Genomic DNA, 9,303 nt, shown 5'->3' on the forward strand with positions numbered 1-9,303 from the left:
TGCTCAAAGACCAGAGGAGGAAAAAAAAGAAAGGATCATAGTTCATCTGCCCTCATCTTTTCTCTTCTCCCACCAATTCCTAAAGAAGGTGTGTTAGAACATTTTTCTTAGAGTTTTCCCAACATGATGCTATTTTTATCTTCTTGTATTTATGTCTTACAGTTGCCAAGTTAGCTGACCCAGGAGCACATGTCTAGTCTACTCCCTGGACAGATCACACTGCCACCTCTGCCAGGCAGGAAGTGGTGAATGCACATAAGGATTAGGGCAGGACCACTAGTAAACATTAGTAGCATATTTGTTAATCAACGGGAAATTACCAGTATGATATATAGCTGGAATGAAATATGGCCTCTCTGGGTTTTGAGCTCTAAGAGGTTAAGAAAGCAGAGCAAGTAATATGAAAAGGACATTGATTTGCTGCCATGAGTTCTAACAGAGAACTACCTAATCATAGCAAAAAAGAGTCCATGGACAGCAAATCCCAGGAATGTAGCCTGAAGCCCCAGACTCTGGAGACGGGCCAACCATAAAGCTCCCCTCCTTAACTTGAGTCCATTCACTAGGACACAGAGGCCATTTACAGATGCTAAATTTTACTTAGTGGCTATGTTGCAAAAGCCAAAAATAAATCGATTTGTTATTTAAACTCCACAAATGTAGTTCACATTTGTTTAAAGCTATGGTTCCCAGGCCTGCCAGTGACTCCAAGACAAGGTGTTTTTGGAAATAGACTAATTATCTTTGCAGGCTTTTGTGTAACACATCTGTTGACACATGCAAATTATGGATACTATAGTATATTTTGGTGTATAATGGCTATACTAATCTTCTGTAAGCAATGAAGTGGTAAATTTTTATGAAAGAAGAAACAGCTGCGCTCCTAAGTGTCCCCTTTACTTTGAGTACAGGATGTCCATTATTTCAGCTTGCTGCATAATGTAGGTATTTATTTTTTATTTACCTGAATGGCTGTGGTTGGAAAATATTTGATGAAATCAGTAATACCAGGTTATAGGAGGAATAAGCCATCCAGAAAAAAACCAAAAGGCAAATCTTATATATCTAGTAGAATATATCATAATTATTTAAATAATAGACATGATATTTTAACAATTTCTTTAATTTCCTATTGTAGAAAAATAGTTATTTTCAGACATCATGTCACTCAAATAACTACTTACCCATTTTAATGGGGACCTTGGATATGCCAGGAAATAGAAGGGACCCAAACTACAGAATACACTGGGCTTTGTGACTTTAAGCATCAAATATGATGTAGCGTATGTGGTACAGAATGGAAGTGAAAGGATTTGTTAATGTACCTTACCTTATATATTTCATAAAGTTAACTTTGGTAGAATTTTATATAAAAAAATAGAAATAGAACAGCATTCTTATTTTGCTGCAGGCATTTTTTTTCCCTTGGAATTCCTTTTCACTTTCTTTGAAAAACTAACATCCATATTAGTGTTTAAGGCTGCATCAAGGATGCACGTTATCTCCCAATTGCTACCACTTAAAATATTTTTGTTCATATCCTGAAACAGTCTTGGAGTGTATGAACTACTTCTCTCCCTCTCCTTTCCCCCCACTGCCCCCCCATAAAGCTGTATCAGAAAATGTGCTCCAAAAGTGCACCTAATGCACCCTAACCACTAATAGGTGCTCAGGCTAGGTGGCCAGACTAAAGCTACTCCAAAGTAAACTCCCCAAATGCACGTGTTGTGGACATGGTGTCCTCAGCACTAACTACTGTGCTGTACAAACCTGCCCTTATTGTGCTGTATTACTTGCTAATGCAGACAAAGACTGTGATGCCATGAAAAAATGAAAAAAATAAAGTAGAACTGCAAAATATTTGGGCTAAAAGGATTTTACAACTTTTGCACATCTTGGTGGGGAAGGTACTGGATTTTAAGCTGATGAACTGAGATGGGGAAAAACCATCTTCCTATTGTTTTAGCTAACAATTTCTAGGTTTCAGATTGTGACCTGTTGTATCCACATCACCAGCGCATGCAAAGGAGCCTCATGTTCAGGCTGGGTAGACCATTCTTGTTGTGGTATTTATTTAGTTATTTATTTATATTTCAGAGGTGTGACTATAATGATGACTAAAAGTGGAAGTCTTCGTGTACAGATTAGCCCAGTGTGGCTCCCTCTTACTAGTAGCAGAAGAAAATGGTTTGTAAACATCGCAGTGAAGCTAAACATGCTTATGACTTCATGTCGCGTTTTAGCCTCAGCTAACAGCCAAACTCTCACCCATCTGCTTGCTCATTCCTCCCCCCCACCCCCAACCCGATGGGGGCAGAAAATAAGAAAAGTGGGAATGAGAAAGCTTGTGGGTTAAGATGAAGATAGGGAGATTGCTTACCAGTCACTGTTGCGGGCAAAACAGATTCATCTTGGGGAAAATTAACTTAACTGATTGCCAATTAAAATAAAAATCTAATCATTAATTTGCGTAATGGGAAACAAAGACAAACATTAAAATAACACCTTTCCTTCCCCCTTTCCCAGACTTAACTTCACTCCTTCACTCTAGTCTCCCACTACCCCCCCCACCTCAAGTGGCGCAGGGGGATGGGGAACAGGGGGCTGCAGTCAGTCTATAACAGCTCCTCTCTGCTGCTCCTTCCTCCTCACACTTTCCTCCTGTTCCAGCGTGGGTCCTCTCCACAGGCTGCAGTTCCTGTCAAGAAAATCTGCTCTGGTGTGGGCTCTACACAGGCTGTGATTCCTTCAGGAATACCTATCTGGTCCAGCATGGGGTTGTCTATGGACTGCAGTGACTATCTGCACTGGTGCAGGTCCTCCACGGGCTGTTGGGAATCTCTTCTCTGGCACCTGGAGCACATCCTCCTCCCTCTCCTTTTTGTCTGACCTTGGTGTTCCTTCTGTTGTTTCTCACTTTTTTTTGGTTCACTCTTCCTCTCTCTCTGTGGTGTTTGCTGTCTTTTCTTACATACATTTTTACAGATGTGCCACAAACTTTCCTGATGGACTCAGCTTTGGCCTGTGATGGGTCTGGCTGGAACTGCCTGTGACTGTCCCAGGGCAGCCCCTACCCTCTTCCCACAGAAGCCACTCCTGCAGCCCTCCTGCTGCCAACATCTTGCCACCTACACCAAATACACTTCCGTATATTTGATGGCCTGTAGGGTGACTGGCAGGGTAAAATGAATAAATCTTGACTGACTTGTTTATTCTGGCCCAGAGTAGGAGCATGGGAGCTATCAGCCAGCAAGCAGGAAGGAAGCAAAAAGAGATATGTATCACTGTACACAAGTTTCTTTACCAATTATAGAAGATACACATAGAATAGAAGAAAATTTATACAGTATCTTTACTAGCCTCTGTTTCTACTTTGCCTGCCTTTGGACATTTCACTTATACTAGGGTTAGGTGAGTAGTAAAGTTATGTTAATGGCATGTGACTGGAAGAACCTTAGACTATATGAGATTTCTTAGAAAGAGCAGGAATTTTTGATCAGAAAACAAGAATGCTGCTTTAGCCTGAACCAGTAATAGAGTCTAAATTGCAGACTACAATAACTGATATAGGCAAACATGTATTAAATTAAGATTCATGTATAGCACAAAATGCATAAAAATGTAATGCACAAAAATGATGCCTTAGGCCATACATGGAAAGCCTCATTCTGTGTTGGAATTTCACAGAATGTTATCACTGCCAAGGGACCTTTCACTTAGACCATGTGTACTGTATATTTGGGAGGGGAATAATTTATTGTGAGAATATCTGAATTTGTGGTATCTGGTAGGAAATAGGACTTTGTGTTCCTGCAGAATAACTAACAGAAAGGGAGGAAAGAGTTTATCCATGATTTTTTAATTTACAATTATTTTCTCTGGTAGTTAGTCGTTAATGTTTACATACTGGTTCCACATGGACTTCTCTGCTTTGAATATTTAAGAAGAATAAAATCAAAGAAATATGGTCTATTGACAGGTACATGTTAGTGTGCTTTTTTTAGGGAGGTCAGTGACCATGAAAGCAGATTTATAGCCCTAAAGACTGAAGATCTGTCTCTACTATGGTACAGTAAAAGAAATAGTGTAAATTTTGTACTTTTTTTCCCCAGCATACCTCTGTTGATCCTGTTTTGCCATTATTGATAGCTCATGATCCTTGAGGCCCAGATCTACAAAAGCTTCGTAACTCTCACTGAGAGTTAAGCATGAGAATTAAGCATCAAAATGTGTTAGGCATGTGAGACCTTGCAAATCTGCATCTTCGTGTTATTGTTTCATCTCTTTAAGCACATTTACACTTATACAAGGTAGTGTAGTCCTGTAACATCCAAACTAGAGTCATTGTAAATTGTTTCAGGGCTGTATATAATGTACTTATTACAGTACGTGCCTGAGACACAACATACATTAGCTTAGGAGCACCACATTGCTAGCCCAGCTGTTATGGGTTAGCCCTGATAGGCAGCTAAGCCCCACACAGCTGCTTACTCACTCCCCTGCAGTGGGATGGGGGAGAGAATCAGAAGTGTAAAAGTGAGAAAACTCATGGCTTGAGATAAAGACATTTTAAAAGGTAAAGCAAAAGCTGCGTGCACAAGCAGAACAAATTAAGGAGTTAATTCAGTACTTCCTATTGACAGGCAGATATTTAGCTGTTGCCAGGAAAGCAGGGCTTCGTCACGCATAACAGTTACTTGGGAAGACAAACTCCATAACTCCAGATAACCCCACCTTCCTTCTTCTTTTCCCCCAGCTTTTATTGCTGAGCACAACGCCATATGGTATGGGATATCCCTTTGGTCAGTTGGGGACAGCTGTCCCAGCTGCGTCCCATCCCAACCTCTTGTGCACCCCCAGCCTACTCATTGGCAGAGCAGTGTGAGAAACAGATAAGTCCTTGATGCTGTGTAAGCATTGCTCAGCAATAACTAAAATATAGGTGTGTTTTCAACACTGTTTTGGTCACAAATCCAGAACATAACACCATATGAGCTACTATGAAGAAAATTAACTCCAGCACAATCAAAACCAGTTCACCAGCTTTAGTGCTTGAGTTCCCCTCATTGACGTGTGCAGATGTTCTGAGCTGGAGCTGCTGAGACATTTTATACTGCATTGTCATATGTGACTTTCAAACACCTGAGAATATCTACTAAGTTGTTGCCATGGTACAGGCTTAGATGTATAGAAAACAGACTGGAAAGAACTTGTTAAAAGAACAAAAGTCACTGGGTCTAGATTTGAAATTGTTGTCTACATTTTTTCTCATATCTTAGCAGTTTCCTGCATCATCAACTAGTGCTGTAAAAGTGTTTCTAAATGATACTCCTGTATTTTCTAAACTAAGTATTGCTTTTTAACAGAATATCTCTTTATTTATTGTGTTCCTACGGAGAAAGACTTTTCATTAGTCATTAGGATTTTTTCTTTTGATGACTAAAACTTAGAGGAGAAAAAAATGGAAAAAATATTCGGGTTTTTATGCTTAAAAAATAAAAGGTTGAGAGAACTTGGCTTGCTTCTTAGAATAATATACTTTAATTGGCCAAAATGGTGGAGGAAAAATGTTTCTTTCAGTTTGTGTACCCTGAAATATGTAGAGAGAACTTTCATTATGCTTTATATAACATGGTTTTGACTGCTAGGAATGTCCCAAATTATGCATAAATAGTTCATTTAAAATGTTTTTCATTAAATCTGCTGACTGGTAATTGGGAAGGTATTCTGATTTCCTCTTGAAGGGTGAGTTCTTGTAACTGCACATCAGCACTCAAAGTGGCAGCATCCAGCTTTTGCCACTCACTTTATGACACAAATTACTCCTAGCACAAGATAATACCAGTGCAGTAATACTCATGCTTATTTGACTCCCATGAATTCAAGAGTGATGATACATTTCTCTATGAGGTAAATTTTATACTTCAGAACTAGTGTCACAATATATTAAGTACTGTGTATCAATTAGAAATAGCAATTTAATAATGTCACATATCCAATGAGAAACTCAGCAATCCTTATGCAGACATTGTTGCCAAATTCATCATTGCAAGAGCTCTTGGCCTCCCCTTATACCAGGTGGACATTCTCAACTGATGTTTTGCTATTTCTGCTTCACTGCCATGTGGTTTGCAGTACATGCTGGTTTTCTCCTATTTGTCCACCTACTAAATCAAAGGTGTGGCTGAGATGTGGAAGACATAGCCACTGGACATAATTTACCTAATTAAGTAACAGGGAGATGCAGCTTTAAGAGGTTCAGCAAAAAGCATGTAATTGTGGTCCTCGTTGGTTTTTAATCTGCTTATTGGGTCAAACTAGGAGCTGTGTGTGGTAGGTTGACCTTGGCTAGCTGCCACCAAGCCACTCTATCACTCTGCCTCCTCAACAGGACAGGGGGAGTAAATACAATGAAAGGTCTTAGGTCAAGATAAGGACAGGGAGATCACTTAACAATTACCATCACGGGTAAAACAGACTCAACTTGGGGAAATTAATTTAGTTTATTGCTAATTAGAGTAAGATAATGAGAAATAAGAACAAATCTAAAACCACCTTCCCCAAACCCCTCCCTTTTTCCCAGGCTCAACTTCACTTCTGACTTCTCTACCACCTCCCCCAAGCGGCGCAGAGGGATGGGGAATGGGGGTTATGGTCAGTTCATAATGTGTTGTTTCTGCCGCTCCTTCCTCCTCATGTTCTTCCTCTGCTCCAGTGTGAGGTCCTTCCCATGGGCTGCAGTTCTTCAAGAACTTCTCCAGCATGGTCCTTTTCATGGGATCACCAGTCCTTCAGGCATGGACTACTCCAACATGGGTCCCCCATGGGATCATAGGTCTTGCCAGAAAACCTGCTGCAGTGTAGACTCCTCTCCGTGGGCTGCAGTTCCTGCCAGGAGCTGGCTCCAGCCTGGGCTCTTCACGGGCTGCAGCTTCCTTCAGGGCTTGTCCATCTGCTCCAGCATGGGTTCCTCCACAGGCTGCAGCGTTGATATCTGCTCTGCCGTGGACCTCCATAGACTGGAGGGGGACAGCTTGCCTCACCATGGTCTTCACCACGGGCTGCAGGGGAATCTCTGCTCTGGCACCTGGAGCACCCCCTCCCCCTCCTTCTTCACTCCCTTGGTGTCCGCAGAGTTGTTTCTCTCACATATTCTCACTCCTCTCTCCACCAGCTGCTGTTGCACAGCTTTTCTACTCTTTCTTAAATTTGTTGTCACAGAGGCACTACCTGACTTGACAACTACTTGACTCAGCTTTGGCCAGCATCGCGTCCTTCTTGGAGCTGGCTGGAACTGGCTCTGTCCAACACGGGAGCAGCTTCTGGCATCTTCTCACAGAGGTCACCCCTGCAGCCCCACCTCTACCAAAACCTTGCCATGTAAACTCAATACACTGTGAAACACCACCACTATAATTGTTACATATATTAGCTAGTTTAAAATGTATGTATATGTATTTAAGTGGGCACTTCCATTTCAGAAAAGCTGACTGTTCTGAACAGTTTAGACAATAAGAGGGATAACATGGGCTCAACTAATTTTTTTGGTTCTAGTCAAGGGTAAGTGGGCTGTAACAGATGTTTCCCTGGCCTGTGTTGCTTTGTCTCCATGTAGGACAGAAGTCCTGGTTTTCAACTGGTGACGGATGGATCTCTGTAGAACTTCTGAGTGCTTGTGAGGACTGTATGACAGACAAGAGAGAAACAACGTTGCTTGTCAGTCAGCTTATGTTTATTATAAAAGGGTCAGCACTTCCATTAGAAAGTTATGAAGCCTTCATAAATTGTGAATGGGTTGAAAATCATAATGCTTTATGTGTTTAGGATATACTTAAACTGAGGGGTATAAAACCTATGGAGGTTTATATATTTAAAAAAAAAAAAAAAGAGATAGGAATAATGGGCTGCAGTAGCACTGGCAGATCCTAGTAACATTGGGAAATAACTGCAAGGGTTATGACAAAGTTAATTCAGTGCATTCCACGCAGCTAATAGTTTCCAGAAAACTTATATATGTAGTACCTGTGTGAACTGGAGTTTGCATCAGGAAATCCCCAAAGTCAGTCCAGAAATGATGGTCAAACTAAGTCACTTTGTTATGTAATCACTAACATACATGCTAGTTGACTAAAAATCATTAGCCATCCTGTACGATACACTCCAGTCTAAAGTTGTAATAAGATATAAGGCCAGTAGATGGACCCAAAGATATAATATCCATGATGTACATATATGATTTCCACAAAAGTTCTCAGTACGCTGACCATATTCTTTTCATTTCTTTGTAGTGAATGGCTATTTCCTACTTGTTTGCATTGCCCTACTTCTATATGCCTTCTGACAGATTTTCTTTCTGATTCTGTACTTACACTTTTGTTAGATTTTTAAAAGTATTTCTTTATTCCAAGAACGAAATAAATGGCAACCTGAGGGTTTAGACAATAAGATGTCTTAGAATATGTCTTGGAGGTGTTGGGAAAGTCACTAAACAAAATAAAATCTGACCAGTTAATAAATTTATAGTATAGCAGCATTTATGCAAAGGAAACTAAATGCATTGCACATATAATTAGATGCTATAGGAATTACAGGAATCATATTCTGAGCAGAGGAGAAAATTGATAAAGCTTTGAAACAAGCTTTTTTCCTAAACTGGAATGGCAGCAGAATAAAGTAGATGTGCCTACCTTTTGAAAAATCATCTGATCTTTCTTTTTTTTGACTGGCAATAAAATATCTGGTTACTTTTCAAATCTATCATATTGCCTTCTTAGCCAATTGGGGACAGGTTTATTAGTGATTGAAAAGCTCATAGAAATGATATATAGTATAAGGAAATACATCTGGACTAACATGGCTTGCAGTATTGATCCCAGAATGACATGTGCTAAGTGCTATAAATTGCCAACACTATTAGCCCTATTAAGTAAATCAATTTGAATCTGCTACAGGATACTTCTTCTATACTTGGAATAAATAATTTGTACTGTTCCTAAGTGTGCGTATGTGTATACATACACATTTTTACGTCAGTGCTCCATCCAGCCTATGTAATTTGATCAGTTCTTTCTGCAGGGCTTTTCAAGGTCCTGTTAATCCACTTCAGATTTAGCTGGCTATTTCAATTTTTTATTTTTAACCCTGCCCACCTGTATGCTGTACTTAGAGGAATGCAAAATATTGAAACTACATTGTTCAGAAAGTTTGGCTACTGGAACAGTTGGGGAATTCTTTGTTAAACTTTTAAAGAAAGAGGAAATAGCACATTACTTTGAAGACTCCCCAAAGGTGGTAGGGAATAGG

This window comes from Pygoscelis adeliae, unplaced genomic scaffold, assembly GCF_000699105.1.
Source record: "Pygoscelis adeliae isolate BGI_AS28 unplaced genomic scaffold, ASM69910v1 Scaffold119, whole genome shotgun sequence".
NCBI classification, from domain to species: Eukaryota; Metazoa; Chordata; class Aves; order Sphenisciformes; family Spheniscidae; genus Pygoscelis; species Pygoscelis adeliae.